Source organism: Lissotriton helveticus, chromosome 7 (genome assembly GCF_964261635.1).
Source record: "Lissotriton helveticus chromosome 7, aLisHel1.1, whole genome shotgun sequence".
NCBI lineage: Eukaryota > Metazoa > Chordata > Amphibia > Caudata > Salamandridae > Lissotriton > Lissotriton helveticus.
In genome coordinates, this window is record NC_136068.1 from 1315272559 (window position 1) to 1315289107 (window position 16549).

The 16549-nt window shown below is 43.5% G+C and overlaps 1 long non-coding RNA gene across 3 annotated transcripts in view; it reads right to left on the minus strand.

The window, feature by feature from the left end:
• Positions 1–16549, minus strand: part of LOC144767379 (uncharacterized) — a 182230-nt gene that overhangs the window by 61731 nt on the left and 103950 nt on the right. For 2 of the 3 annotated variants that reach the window (XR_013598178.1, XR_013598180.1), the window contains one exon: positions 16275–16497. The exons of the other annotated variant lie outside the window; for it this stretch is intronic. This is a non-coding gene — a long non-coding RNA (uncharacterized LOC144767379). Of the gene's footprint in view, positions 1–16274; positions 16498–16549 lie in introns of those variants that run through there. 3 annotated transcript variants of the gene reach the window in all.

Consider the following 16549-nt stretch of genomic DNA (forward strand, 5'->3'; position numbering starts at 1 on the left):
TTTAACTATTCGCCAGAATAGCGAGCTATCCTTACTTCTTGTACTCTCGTGCAATTGGGCCCAAAGATTCTTTTTTATTTCCCGTTTTCGGGTTTTTTGGTCCAGTTTGTAGTTCCTTCTTAATGTGGCTATTAGAGCCACGTCCCTATCTTGACTATGAAGTGCTCTTTTTAGCGCACAGAGAGCTTTGCGGCAATGGGTGTCGAACCACCCCCGGGAGTCCTTATCATGGACCTTATGTTGGCGAGTGAGCTCCTGCTGGATAGCTTTTAGGATGTTAACAAAACTAGAGAGGATCATATGAGGAGATGAGGTCTCCGCTAGACAGATGGTTATTAGGGGAAGAGTTTTTTGAATAATCTTTTTAGTAACCTCATTAGGATTTATCTTTGACCATTTTACTGTGTAGCCATTAGTTTTATCCATAGCCAGAGATTGCTGGGTTAAGAGGCTAGTCTTGGTGTGGGCTGATGTGGCTGTTTTAAGGATAATGGTAATACTGTTGGAATAGTGATCGCTTGACGGATCAGTACCAGTTCTGAAATGGTTTAAGCGATTCTTTAGGGTTTGCAAACACAGGACGTAATCGATGGTGGTAGAAAGGCCTCTGCCGTGAAAGGTCGACTTAAACCCGACAGGGGGATACACTATTTCATTGGCAAACTCAAGTTCTAAAGAAAAAAGACATTCATTCAAAGTAGTACCAATATTAGAGTGAGTGAAATGCGTGATAGAGGAGTCATTTTCATCTTGGAGCCCGCAGATACCTTTTTTATAATTGCTACACAGATGAACATTAAAATCACCACCCCACACAACATAACATTGTAGCTGTGAGAATTTTGCTTTCTGTTCTTGAAGATATAGGGTGATATCTGACAATGACTACTTTACACACTCAGCGGGGGGAATTGTTATACATATTAATGAGATAGTAGATAGAGGTATTATCAAAGGCTAGCTTTAGGATTTGAACAGTTGAGGACGCTAGAGATACCTCTATAGTCGTGGGTGACATAATATTAGAAAAATAGATTACTAAGCCGCCCTTAGATCTTCCGTGAATGGATGGGCTGGCGGAAATGTGGAAAGTTTTATAACCCTGGATGTGAATAGGGTCAATTGCCCAGGTTTCCTGAAGGCAAACTATTTTGTGCTTGATGATCACGTCAGTCCATGACTGGAGGTGGATCTTGGATCTGAGGCCCGCTACATTCCAGTAAATAATTGGGAGTTCCCATGTAAGGGGTAAAGTAGAATTTGAATACTGTGAATTAGCAGAGGGAGTTGGGGGACGGGGCAGGGTGTTTGGGAGAGAGGTGGGAGAAGAGAGATGTATTTCACTTGAGGCTGAGTTGCTGAGGAGTTGCCTCTTAGGTGACTCTTCAGGGAGGGATGGGTAATCGTGTTTGAGTTCATGTTCCGGAAAAGTTGCCGGATAGAGGAATAGTTCCAATGGAGGGGTAAAAGGCTCTACAAGAGAGCCAGGAGGGGGAGTGCAAGGTGCTCCTGCCATCAGTGTTCCTCTGAAGATGGAAGTAGTTTGAACTTGGATATTGATTCTACTTTTGGTATTTGTAGAGGGAGCTGATGGTCAGTCAACCATATCAAGACATTCATATCTGTTAGTTAGGGGTGGGCCTCTCCAATTTGTGAAGGGACCAGGGGCTGGGTTGCTAAATCCATATCCTGCCCAGTGACCCCGGTCTCTGTTCCCGTCCCAATTCCCCACTCTTGTCCAGCTCCAAGGAGGACCGACATTGTGTCGTGGAGCCGGAGGGTAAAAGTATGACAATCTATGAGTGACTATCCCTTCAGTGGATGTGTGGTCGCCCCAGGAGCAGATGTGCTCTACTGTATTTGGGTCGGCGAAGTTCACTATGACGCAATCACCCTGGATGTTTTTAGGCTCAGAGCCTAACCAGGGGACTCTACGCACAGTGGTGACTCTATTGTCCAGGAAGGTTGGTAATGGCCTATTGTTGGACAGCCAGTAGATTACTTTGTTTTTTAGTGACCAGACCGGTTCATCCTGATTGGGAGAGAGTTCCGGAACACCTGTCATAATTACTACATAGGGGGAAGCTTCAGGGGGAAGATGGATAGGATGGCCCCTCCTCTTTCTATTTCTCGGTATGGTATTAAATGCAACTGGGTGTTTTGGGAAGGTGGGGGCCGGGGTAGGTAGGGCGGAAGAAGGTTTTAATTGAGTGGAGGTCTGTGTCTTAGAGTGGGTAGGGGGTGGGATCGATGTAGAATTGGATGAATTAGGAGGTACTTGGACCTTAGTTACAACTAATGATGACTGTTTTTGTAACTGTTTCTGCGGTGCCTTTTGGTTCATATTGGAGCGGTTCAGTACAGTCGAACCTGCCTTAGATGTTTTTGCATTCTGAATGAGGGGCCTCCCTTGAACCGGATTAGTGTCTTTGTTGGTAACTTTACTTGAGTTTAGAACTAAAGACAGTTGGGTTAGTTGGATTTCAACCTGATGTAGAGACTTTTCTATAGGTTTTAGATAGAATCTAATTAGATCACCGATTTTACTAAGGAGTAAATTGTCGATGCTACAGGTGTTACTAGTTAGATTACCATCGTTAACCACATTCACTGTCATAGCTACTAGAGCTGAGGTTAATGTTATCGGTAGTATGGTTTATTGCTTGTGCAAGTGAAGAGGTGGGTAATTGGTGGGGAGTTTGGACAAGGTCAATGGGCTGTATGGGAAAGGGGGAAGTGGAAAGGGCAGTGTGAATAATTTTGGGGGGAGAGTTAACAGAATGATGTGGTTTGTTAATTTTCCTCTTCTTCTTTTTGGGGATTGCTCCCTCACGTAAGCCTCTATCTGCAGATGGAGTGGGAGCCACGCTAGTTTGGCTTGCGAAAATAACTGGAGTTTTTTCCAGTGACTGCAGCAGATGTGATTCGGAGAGGTCTAAGGATGCGGACAGGTCCACTGTACAAGGAACTGTATGGATCTCCGCATGCTCTATCAATGGTAGGGGTAACTCTGCGGGACGCTGTTTTTTTTTGCTGTAGCCAGTAAGCCCATGGAGGAGCGTCTGGCGATGACCAAGTCCTGAGAAACTCTCCGTTCCAACATAGTGATACCCTGCTCAATGGCCTCATTCGCCTTAGTGATAAATTGGTCTATTGGGCCGATAACTTGAGCAGCATCCTGGGCCTGTTTTTTGACAGCATTCCTAGTGGTTCTGGGGGACATAATACAATATGATTTGTTACAGGGATATCTGGTTAGGGGTGTTGACTATAGACTAAGAACAGATTATTTAAAATGTGTGCAATAACAACAGTAGTAAAAAGGGGAAAGCAAACGTAAATGAGGTGGCCCAGTCCAGTCTTGCCCGGTCTTGAACGGGCTTCGCCCCGCGCTTTGTCCCGCGCGCGTCCCGCTACGCGGGAAGGAACAGATAATTTATTGTAATTCGAACAGGAGGGCGTGACCGCCGGGGGAAGAGGCACCAGCTGACAGCAGTGAAGGCTGCTGGGCCTCGCAGTCCCCCGGTGAAGCAGCAGGTAGTTCTTGGTCAGGCGCACGCTAGGAGCGTGCAGGCAGTCCGCCGAATGCGGTAATGCTCCCACCAGCGGCGCAACCCCCAAGGTGAGCTTTTGCCAATGATTAGCCCTTCTTTTTGCAATAGAAATCCTCCTTCTAGTGGACTGGCGAGTGGAAAGAACAAGTGAGCGGCACCCTGGAGCGGGTGTCGCGAAAAGTAAATAGCTGCAGGTGGAGGGCGTGACCGCCGGGGGAAGAGGCACCAGCTGACAGCAGTGAAGGCTGCTGGGCCTCGCAGTCCCCCGGTGAAGCAGCAGGTAGTTCTTGGTCAGGCGCACGCTGGGAGCGTGCAGGCAATCCGCCCTGATGCGGTAATGCTCCCACCAGCGGCGCAACCCCCAAGGTGAGCTTTTGCCAATGATTAGCCCTTCTTTTTGCAATAGAAATCCTCCTTCTAGTGGACTGGCGAGTGGAAAGAACAAGTGAGCGGCACCCGCGGAGCGGGTGTCGCGAAAAGTAAATAGCTGCAGGTGGAGGGCGTGACCGCCGGGGGAAGAGGCACCAGCTGACAGCAGTGAAGGCTGCTGGGCCTCGCAGTCCCCCGGTGAAGCAGCAGGTAGTTCTTGGTCAGGCGCACGCTGGGAGCGTGCAGGCAGTCCGCCGAATGCGGTAATGCTCCCAACAGCGGCGCAAACCCCAAGGTGAGCTTTTGCCAATGATTAGCCCTTCTTTTTGCAATAGAAATCCTCCTTCTAGTGGACTGGCGAGAGGAAAGAACAAGTGAGCGTTCTTCAATTCTGACCTCTGTCTGGCTCTTTGGTTGATTCATTTGTATGCCTTATTTTACCCCCAAACTGCTGCTGTTCTTAAAGCTAATGAGTAACGTTTTGTTTTGGAATGCCCTGCAGCTGTTCTTGCCCACTCTTACACATGCAAATTGATTACACATGTATTACATTATTTATGGCATGTAGTTTATGAATCCTGACAAGACGGCTCAATGAGCAAATTCTTTCCACCAATATCTGTACCTTTCTGAAATGCACAGGTTTGAATCTCGGAAATGGTCATCCATCCGAGCTGAGTAGCAAGAAACTTTGTAATCGTAACACCTGCATTTGACAGAGTTTAGAGACTACAGAAGGGCATTATGATGCATTACATGAAGCGAGGTATTATTTTTTATTAATAATATTCAATAAAATTAACAGCCAAGTTGTAAGGCTTTTAACCTCTCGCTATATAATTTTGGGACCAATGATGAGGTATTGCTACATTCATGTTTTAAAATAGGTGTACATGGTATCTGTGCAATTTGATGCTGGCAGAGGAGATAATTGACCATACATCTCGAATACAAAGTACCTTTTTTCCAAGCCTTCGGATTCTATGGTCTGAGAATTCAGCAGGTATAGAACTAAGTAGTCTAAATGGAAGCCCAAGACAATTTGTCCACTCACATTTAGGTCTCAGGAAGCACTACATAACTTATGATGTGTCAATGTACGACAAAAACATTAAATGCAGCACTCATAGCAGCACAAACTATTTTGTTTGATGCTATATTCTTACTTGACGAATTGGTCACACCTGTGGTCTGGGCAATAAAATGCAGACCCATCTCCTACTTAAAGCTAGATTATTCAGATTCTTACTGCAGGAGGTAGTTAGGCTACATATAAGTTTTGTAACTGTCAGAAAGGTGCGCTTCAGGCTCACTTGGATTGTTATCTTATTTAAAAAGGTAGACTTCAAGATTTTGAAAAAATACAGACAGATAGATGTTTTGCTTAGCTGGCCTTAGCCTTTGAGTTCCACAGGTAAGGAAAGTCACTGTAAAGCCTCCCCTGTCCCCACACATTGCTTTACAGACACCTAGAATAGCATAACATCCTGTATAACAGACGAGCATAACATCACTTGAAAACGATCCCTTGTGCTCAGGGATTGCTGTAGCCATGGTTATGCTTTTCCTTAAGGATCGATTTTTGCAGGGAGGAATCAACTTGTTGGTTGCACAAGCAGTTTGTTTTATGAGCAGTGTGCAGATATTTTCATTCAATGGACTATCTAGGGGACATTACAGTTGATGTAGGAGAAATGCGCTCCCAGGATCTTATATGAGGAATGTCTTTTGCCTTAGAGCTCGCTAATCGGTGGAGAGCTTGGAATCCACTCTACAATGATGTCCATACTCTTAAAATGAGTTGCAGTAGTCAAGACCTGAGTCTCCACAGGCGTGTGTGGCTTCCACAGTGCCTTGACATTTTATTAACAAACAATGGCATAGCCAATAGGTCTCGCTATTGGGACCTTATGAGTATTTAGTTATGCAGCATAATATCCTTTGTGCAACAACATAAACTGTTGCATGGCTAAACACGTATAAGGTCCCAAAAGCGAGACCTATTGGCTATGCCAATGCTTATTTTCACTGTCTTTGTGACTACAGGGTACTGGGATCGCAAGGTCAGTACCAGGGGTTGCAAGGAATAAACCGGGATTGCAATTGAAACCCCTGACGACCCCTAATGACATCCATCCATTCACCCAGCAAAAACTGGGTACGTTTAAAAAAAAAAATAATCTTTTTATCAAACATACATCGACAGGTAATACAATACAGAGAATCTGGCAAATTATACATCACAGTACGTATGGGTAGAAGGATATATAGGCGTTACAAAAGAGAGGAACATTACGGGGAAATTAGGTCGTCTTGTTCGATGATACGAAGTGGTGTACAGATCTCTCCTCTATAGTTATTCCACAAGTTCCAGATATGGGACCACTTCTTAGGGCACCCCCTTGCAAGCCATACTGTTTTTTCTCTAAACATACACCAATTAAGGGTTATATCCCAAGCGTCTAAGGTAGGCGGATGTGCAGCCCCCCACAGTTGAGCGATATATGTCTTTTGGCCAACATGAACCCCAGAGTGGCCCACTGCGTCTGTGAAGTGTTTAAATCCGTGGGCTCCCAAATATTTAGAAGGCATCTCCTTGCCTCCAGATGGAGGGAGACACGTAGCACCTTGTTTATTGTGCCATGCACTTGGAGCCAGTAAGAGCTAATGTGTGCACATTCCCAGATAGTGTGCATGAATGTGCCGGTAAGGCTGCATTGCCTTTTACATTCTCCTGTGCCAGCCCACCCCATGCGTACTAATCATAGCCCCGTTATGTAAACCCTGCGAAGGATTTTCAGCTGAACCATTCGTAAGCGTGCTGGAATGGCTACAACTTTAGGGGAAGACACCGCTGCTTGCCAATCCTCATCATCTAGTTTTAGCCCATCCTGTACCCACTTATCCCGCAGTGCCTGGAGAGGGTCTGCCATGTTGTTAGTTAACTTATTATATATTAGTGAGATCGTTTTTCGGGGATATGACCATCTAAAACTCTGTCCTCCAGTGGAGAAGCCTCCGGGGGATCAGTTCCTCTGGGTAAGGAAGACTGGAGTGAGTGTAGAACCTGTAAATAACGAAAATACTCTGTATCTGTAAGTTCGTATTCACTTTGAAGCGTATTGAAGGACTTGATCCCTTCCTTCCCCTAAATATCCTTGATAGCTGAAATTTCAATAAGATCCCACCTGTCAAAACCCTTCTTTTTCCAAAGATCGCCCAGTTTCTCTGAGTCCCAAAAAGGAGTGGCCAATGTTAATTTGTGTCTCCAACCCAGTGAGCCAGTAGCGTCATGCCAAATTTGAACGGAGTGTTTTGTGGGGCCTGTTAATAAGAATCGCTTAGGTCGGGAGTACAATGCTCTGCCATAGTTCCCACCCAGAAGGAGCCACTTGTCCATGACGTAGCCTGGGTCATCTGCACAACCATACGTATCATGGTTAATTGCCGCCAGCTGGGACGCCCAATAGTATGGGTAAGTGTTTTTTAAAATGTATTTACATTTGATGGTCATATATATTTTTATTCTACTGCCTGCTTTAGTGGTGGCCCTTGGAGCAGATTTGCTCTTTGTATCATGTGTATGACGTGCTATCTCTTCAGTGAAGCAATTAGAAAGTAGCCATGATGCCAGTCCCTAGTTTAGCTGGGCTGCAGGGCACGGTCATTAAGCTTAAGGGTTTTTGTGTAGCAGTTTTTTGGTGCTCTTATTATGGGTGGTCTTGCATTGTTGCCGGAGTCCCACCAACCCGTTGCATAGGAACAGGGGAAGTAGGAAGCGCATTTAAAGGGTCTTCCGCTCAATGCCTAGGTGATGATTGCAGCGGATGAGGGGAAGCACATTTTGAATAGAAGAATGGATCAAGTATCCTCCTCTTCTGAAGGGGGAGAAAGAACTATTGCCTCAGGTTGCTTCTGGCTCTTCTTCTGCAACAGACCTAAATATTTTACAGCAGTAGTTCTCTAAAGCAGTAGAAGCTGCTTTTGCTGTCAAAGAGGTTCTCTCTTCTCCAGGTAAGGCTCAAAGAGGTACGCCAGATGTTAATTCTGATCTATTAGTTGATGAAGCTATTCAAGGCTGTTATATCGAAGGTTCAGATTTAGAGACCGTTCTTTCTCACATACGGCATAATCTTTCCTTCCCAGACTCCACCGGACCTTTTGAGAAGGATGATTTTTTTTTTTTACAGTCTCGCAGGAAACAGCCAGAATCTTTACCAGTTCACAAGGCTATCAAAGGATTGTTGTCCAGAGGATGGTTCAATGTTGAGAAAACGTCTTTTCTTAAAAATGTTAGCGAAATGTTACCCCTTGCAAAGGTCTCATGATGAATTTCCTTCTTCAGTGAAAGTAGATTCCTTAATGGCTGGCCTGGCAACTAGCAGGTCAGTTATTTCAGAGGACACCTCCCCTCTGGACCAGATGAAGACAGCAATCAAAAGATCCTTTTCTGACCCAATTTCGCTATCAGGGCTGGGTCATAAGCCATCTATGTTGTACAATCATTGATTCAGGACTTTCTTGCCTTGGTGGGAAATATTGATGAGAGGGAGGGCATCAATTGGCATTGGTGAAACAGCAGGTAAAGTTTCTTTCCAATATCACCTTTGATTCCTTATCAGCAGCAGCTGCTGCAACAGGTCCTTCTATATGAGTGAAGTGTCACATTTGGATGAGGTTATGGAAAGCAAACAATGCCCAGAAATCTTTAAGACATCTTCATTTTACTAGGTCCAAGTTGTTTGGTTCCGCAGCTGGAGGACCTCATGAAGAATTCAGCAGAGGACCATAAATTGTTGCCCCTGGTGAGACCCACTACCAGGGAAATGGGTTTTAGGTACTGTAGAGCTTTTGGGCAATCCACTTTTAGAGCGGGTAACGAACCCTTTCATGTCAGGGGTCGTGGCCGGGGTGGTCCCTCCTTTGAAAACTCCTGCCAGCAGTCAGCTACTCTTCCAGTTGAACCATCCTCATCTAAATCCTGGTAATCCTGAGGTGGTGGGATGTCAGATCAAGACATTTGGAGGGCATCTCAGATGGGTGGGTCCTAAATTTCGGTAGAAAACAGTTAAAGGATTGTGTTTTGTTCCCTCCCAAACAATTTTTTATACCTACTCATCCTCCATGGAATCCACAAAATCCAAGAAAATGACAAATCCTCAAGAAGGAAATTCAGGCTTTATTAGAGAAAAGGCGGTTATTACAGTACTTTCAGGGAAGAAGGCAAATGCTGCTACTCCGTCATGTTCTTAGCTTAGAAGCAGACAGAGGAATTCCGTCCAGTTCTGGACCTTAAAGCTTTGCACCTATTCATACCTTACTACTGTGCAAGATGGTGATTCTCAAAGACATTTTACATCTGATTTTCCCAGAAATGCTCCTACCTTCTATTGATTTAAAGGATGCCTATTTGCATATCGCTTTGTGCCCCAGTTTTCAGAAATATTTAGGATGTCATGCGTTAAGCCACTATTATCAATTTATGTTCTTCCTTTTGGTTTGGCCTCAGTTCCTATAGTTTTTACCAAGACTTTGGCAATTTTAGTGGGTAACCTTAATTCCTGGGGATTGATGGTTTTCCCGTACTTGGCTGATTGGTTAATTTCCCCCTCTTCTTTTCTAAAGGTCCAAAAGACACTCACATTGGTGTGTGAGGCACTGACAGAGTATGGCTGGCTGGAATTGGGTAAAATCACACCTTATGTCTTCCTATTGGCATTGGAGCCATGTTCAATGCTGCAGGTTTCAGGGTGTTTCTGTCTCCATCTCGTCAAGAAAAGCTTCAGTCTAGATTCAGAACTCTTTTGCAGCTTCCTAAGGCTCCAGCACACCAGTGGTTGACAGTCCAAGGGTATAAGGCAGCCACTCTGTATTTGGTACCATGGTCTTGTCTTCACCTTTACCATCTGGTATATCACCTTTTTCATTTCTGGAATCCGACTTCCCAGAACTTTGGGAGTCTGGTACCAGTGTTGCCGGACATTATCTACAAACTTCAATGGTGGTTAGATTCCAACAACCTCAGTAAAGGAATGTTGCTCTCTCCTCCCCTTCCTGTGACAATCACTTCAGATGCAAGCAGTCTGGAGGGGAGGGGAGCGCTCTTGGGAAACAATCAGCTCAAGGTCTGTGGACGGCTTCATAATATCCCACGTCCTTGAATTGAAAAGAGCTGGGAGCAGTGTACAGAGCTTTGCTTGCTTTTACCCCCTGAACTACATCAAGCCAGTGTTAATTTGCGTGAACAATCAGGCAATCTGAGCTTATGTCAACTACCTGGGTAGTACGAGAGTCCCGCTGTTGGCCTAGATAGCAGAGAAGATCAGGGTCTGGGCAGAAACTAGGTTATTTCACAGCAATTTATCTTCTGGGGAGGGAGAATGCGAGTGCAGATCTTCTGAGCCACACATTAATCTCCTTAGTAATGACGTTGCTTTCCCCGCTTCTCCTCTAGGAGATAATCTAAAGGTTTGGGGAACCTTGGCAATACCTTTTTGCTTCTCCCCAAGACACTCAGCATCCACAATTCTGCTTCCTACTCCTATCCAGATCAGCATAGAGGGTGGACGCGATGAGATTTTGGTGGGCCAAATGCATCCTATTTGCATTTCATTCCTTCCCTCTGATACTCAAAGTCCTGGTCAAAATTCGGGATGAGAAAGCAATGGTGCTTCTAGTAATTCAAACCTGGAACCGTGGTACCTCGTACTCGTTATTCGAGGAACTGTCTTGCCGTCCTTCAAGGTTCTTCATTGTGACTTCCTCGTCTCTAAGATTCCCATCCTTACCCGAGAAAGCGCTCCACTTTCTGTTCCTTGAAGTCTGGAAATTGAAAGGTTGAGGCTGGAGGCCTGTGGGGTTGCCCCGGATATTGTTCTCTCAATTCAGAATTCTAGCTGGACTGGTAAACTCAAAATCTATGAAAGGTTTTGAAAAACCTTTCAGGCTGGTGTGAGAAGTAGGTTCTTAATGCTTTGGGATATGATGGGGGTAACATTTTGAAGTTTTTAAGGGATGGATTTTTGTTAGGGCTAGAAGTCTCAACTCTTTGAAGTCAGAAGGTGGCCATTAAAGCAATGTGAGGTCTTTCTCTATCTGTGTTCGATCCATTTGCTTCAAGATTGCTAAGAAGTTTTTCTTTGAAGTGCCCTGTAGCGCATTCTCCAGTTCCCACTTGGGACTTACATGTTGCAGGATACCTCCTTTGAACCTCTTTCTTCTGTTCTTCGCAACTCCTAACTCTCAACGGTTTCTTCCCGGTTGCTATTGCCTTAGGGAGGAAATTAGGTATGATTGGCACTTTGCTTTGTCATGCCCCCTTTATTCACTACTCTCCAGATAAAGTGGTCCTGCATACTGATTACTCCCTTCATTCCCACAGTAGTTTCGTTGTTTCATTTGTCTCAGTCCATTATTCTACCCAACTTTTTTCCTTCTCCTACTTCTCGGGGTGAGACCTTTCACACTTTGGATTTTCACAGAGCTCTCTCTATTTACTAAGAAAATATAGAAGCTATTAGAAAAGTTGACTTCCTTTCTTTGACCTTGGATCGAGCATACAAGAGCCATAGACCTATGACAGCCATCCTAAGACATTGGGTTAGGACTGTCATTTCTTTGGCTTACTGTACAGCTGGAGTCTTCCTCCCCCAGAATATGCTGTGTGACTGCACAAGAAGTGTGGCTTCCTCCTGGACAGCATTCAAGGGTGAGACCCTTGGATATTTGTGCTGTTGACACTTGGCGGCTCCCCATACTTTAATTTTGCAACATCAATTGAAAATGGGAGACGTTTTTTCTTCTTTTTTTTGGATCGAGTGTGCTATTTGCAGTTTTCGAATTTATCTGCACGTATTGTTGAATACATTTCAGTTGTTTCAATTCTTTCCCTGTGTGTTGTCTCTTGCAATACAAATTTTGTGTTATGTTGGCTTTGGTATAGACTCCATAAGTCAGGACTGGTACGAGAAATAAGGAGGCCTTAGGGGCACATGCATCAAGGTTACCATTTGCGATTACCAAATAGCGATTTTTAAGGAATCGCTATTTCGTAATCGCAAATGCCTATGCGTGAAGGATTCGCAAATAATTTTGCGATTCCTTAACATTCCCTAATAGCGATTCCCAAATTGTGAATCCCTATTCGGTAATATGACTTAATTCATTGCTATCTGCCTACAGGCCCATAGGAATGAATGGTACTGCATTCATAATTTGCGATTACCAAATTGGTAATCGCAAATTGCGAAAGCAAATCCAAGGGTGCCTGGGGGCCTAAGGCCCCTCTGAAGCACCCCCCCCCAAAACGTAAGTGTGTACCAGTGTAGCACACACATGCTATAAGTGTATGTGTGCGCTACATTGCGCTTCGAAAAATTCATTTTTGTTTAATTTTTCAAAGCATGCACAAATTATCATCAACTTGAAGTTGATGGTAATTAATTAGCATTTCCTAAATGCACAGTCGCATTTAGGAAATGCTATATGCATCTACAAATAGGGACTCGCAAATTGCCATCCCATAAATGCTTTCGTAATTTAGGTAATTGCAAAAAATTGTGATTACCTATATTGCGAACGGAAAAAGGTACATGCATTGGAAAAGGCCTTTTTCCAGTCGCAAACAGACCGATTCTGTGAAAAATACTTACTGGTAATCCTCAATACTCCTAGTCATTGTCTTCCTTGTCCTATTCCTAATTTCCCTCCCTGGGGTGGGTATACCTGTTCTACAATATTCTGCATTGCTATTTCAATTTTCTTACATTGCTTGGAATTATCAAAAAGTTCCGGGCCAGGGCCACGACTATATGAATTATGTGAAGTATTCTTCCCAGGGTCAGATGGGAGGGGATTCACCTAGTGGAGTTTTTTTACTGGGTGAAATCTGTCGAGACAGGAGACATCGGTCCCTAAATCAGGACTGGGACGATGAAGACTATGACTCGTAATGAAGATTACGGAAAAATAACGGAGTCATTAATCTGTGTGTTTCATCTTAATAAGAATTGTAGTAGGCCATTGCTTTTAAGTATGTTAAGTAATCGCATTGAATTATAAGCAATTATAAGCAATGTAACCGCATTTCCCAAAAATACTTACATTTCAATGAAAATAATTTGATTGCAAATGATTAGTACTGCGCCTCCCTTTTGGATCTCGAGTTAACTTAGCTTGAGGTTAGACCGTAAGTGAACATTGCACCCTTAGAGTTTTCCAGTAGGCTGTTTTTCTCCTCTGCAGGTGTGTTATTGGGTTCCTCTTTAGCAAGAGAAAGGTTTATTGTTATATATTTTTTTTTTTTTTTTGCAGAGTTTTATATAGCGCGAACTAGAACCGAACCGAATCAGTTATCAGAGCGCTTTACATAGCACCAGTTACTTTACATGAGGACACTTTCATTTTTTTCATGAGGACACTTTCATTTTTTTTTTAGGCACGGGGAGATTAAGTGATTTGCCCAGAATCACAGGGGGGTTTTGGCGTCGTTACCGAGACTCGAACTGAGTTCCCCAGGTCCGAGGTCGAGTGCCTTAGCCGTTAGGCCAACCCCTCTCCCCAATTAGACTGTATAGTGAGGCTCGATTAAGGTAAGCTGGCAGCAGATATGGAGGGATGACAGTGAAAGGAGTCTCATGTACCCGGTATACTAGGCAGAAGCAATTCTCAAGAGCAAGTGGATGTATCCCTAATTGTGTGAGGATGATAATTTAGGGGGTTAACTGACTCCTAGTGAACACCATCATGGGATTGGCTCCTGATGGTGGAACGAAATATGGATGTTCGGGGACCTTCAATTGTGCTTTTTAATTAGTATTCCATAGTTAGTCACATCAGATATCTTCCCCAACTTTGACAAGAGCAGATCTCACAGTTGGGTTTTCCACGAGTGAAAATCCTTATGCTACACATTCTTTTATTTCCTTTGAACTTCTATTGAGGTTCTGCTGACACCGTCTCCTCTTCCCATTTAGAAATCCCTAACTGTTTTTCACTGCTTAATTTAAGACAGGGCAGGTTTCTTTATGGAACACCTAATTTGAATATTTTGCATTCTTTACATATTGATTGTTACTATTTTATGTTTCATAATACTTTTAGAGTAGTTGAGCATCTTAACATTCTGGATGTATGGATATATTTCCCTAATTATTGCCAATTTAGCTGATTTCATTAATATTTAAAAAATAAAACCTTTACGGCTGAGCAACATCCTCTGTTATGATTGTGAAGCCAAATAGTTTCCTTGTGATTCAAAGGTAATGCTTCAAGTCGACAACCAAAGGTCCATGTGACCAGTGGGGGAATTTGTTTGATGATTTTACCAGGGGATTAAGATTTAAATGCCCAGCTCTATCAGAGACAACAAGTGAAAGGGTCAAGGGCGGCCTGGAAACTCATTTGATTGTGCAATTGCTGCACTTCCGAGGTACACAGCTCGTGAGAGTCCTCCGCACAGGAGACGGAGGACACATCAAACTGGAATTTACTGGATGGTAGTTTAGCATCACTTGTCTTGCTGAAATTAGATCCCATGTTTGATTTGAGTGGCGAGGTGTGGTGCAGCGGCCAGGGCAGCTGACTTCAGAGCACAGGGCTTAAGGTTCGAACGCCGACTCCGGCGGCAGATCAGCTCAGCACCATGTGACTCTGGGAAATAGCTCACTTAATTTCCACAATGGCCCCCAGCGCCTTCAGACCCGTAAGGGTGAATAGTTTGTGCTTTACAAATACCGGACTTATTTTAGTGGTGCAGTGTGCCTCAATCTGTGTTAGAAAACATATAAATAACTATATAGTAACTCATATACTTAATATTTATGGGAACCACTACTTATTTGTACTCATCTCATATTGATCACGAGCAAGACAGAGAAAAACATACAAACTGGAAACAAGAAGAATGAGAAAGATGAAAAAATAGGCACAAAGGGAGAAAACACCAACCAGCAAGAGTGAGATGAAAGGGCAGAGAGAGTCTGGAAAAGGATTAAAGAGGCTTGGGGTGAATGCAATGCTACACAGTCTTGGTATTTGTCATGCTGAATTTTAACAGCCCCTTCAGAGCAGGGTTTGGCCCCTGGCATTTGTTATTTCATAGATTAAGCACTGATTACAACCAGAGGTGGAAGTGGATTTAATCTATTGAAAAGGATGTTCCCACGCATTTTTAATTTTACAGAAACAGTTCCCATACTTTTTGTAGAAAATCAACAATCCCTGAATGGTTAGTCTTGACCTTTAGATTCCTCAGATGGAAAGGAAATGGAGAGGTCTCCTGAGCTGTGAAGCCGGGATAGAGAGCTAAAGAAGGATACCTGCTATTTGAGAGAAATGTAAATGGGTGTAGTTGGTTAATCAGTAAGTGTAAAGGCTGGTTTTAAATGAAGGAGTCGAAGCTTTATAGTGACCAAGATTTAGGACTTGATTTAGAGTTGTATGGACGGGTTACTTCATCACAAATGTGACCGATGGATATCCCATCCACCAAATTACAAGTGCCATAGGATATAATGGACTTGTAACACGGCGTAAAGGATATTCAACACATTTGTGGCGGAATAACCTGTCTGCCAAACTCTAAATCAGGCCTTCAGTCTTTAAGAGTAGTAATGTAAGGGTGCTACCAGATGAGTTGTGAAGTGTATCCTTTTGAAGGACACTTTCAAAACAGGTTTGCGATAGGTACAGTCTGATTGTGTATTATTTACTGCATTACAGGGAAAGGACATGAATGTGCCGTATTCATCCAATACAGTACATTCCTGTCCTTTCCCCTTGTGCTGGCACCATTTTAGCAGGTTCACAGGTTCACAGGCAGCATTGTTTTTGTGCAGGAAGGGGTGGCTTAATGCACAAAAACAATCATAAGAAGCTTTTTCCTCTTTCTATGTGTATTTTCTCCTTGTTATGCCTCACCTGGGAAGGCGTATCCTTTTGGTGCCTTCCCTGATTTGGTAAATCAGGGAATGCGTAGAAAAACATTAGAGTTGCGTGGAAACACCCACACAGCACCCATAGTACGCCTCCCTGGTTCAGAGTACTGAAAAGCAGTGATTTGCGCTGCTTCGCAGTACTCCATATTTTTGCAGCTATTCAAAGCTACGCAAAGTGACTTTGCTTTGCTTCAAAAATATGACTTAAGGTTTTCACTACTTTTGCACCACCTTAATGTGTTGCAAGAGTGACACAAACCGGGTTATAAATATGGCCCTCAATATTTGTGATAGAAAAAAGGTGCTGCCGGAGACGGTAATACACACTGTGCACTGTGTCCCGTAGGACTTTAACGATATAATAAACTGATCATTATTATGTTGCCATATCAATAAAGAAAATCCTTTCTATAGTTGCAGAAACAATTGTATTCATCGAATGTACATCAATACATCATAATAAACTAATGAATATACAATGGTTGTAGATAGCTTGAAAACACTTAAAAAATTAACCATATGCAGTCATAACTTCATGACATTAGCAGTGACAAATACATTAATGTTGTACAGTTTACAGATGCGTGAGAACAGCCCGATGCATTTCAGGACATTGATGTCCCTTCTTCAGGGGAAATCTACAAAGAAAACAAGATGTGACTTACTGATGATAGATTACACATTATATGA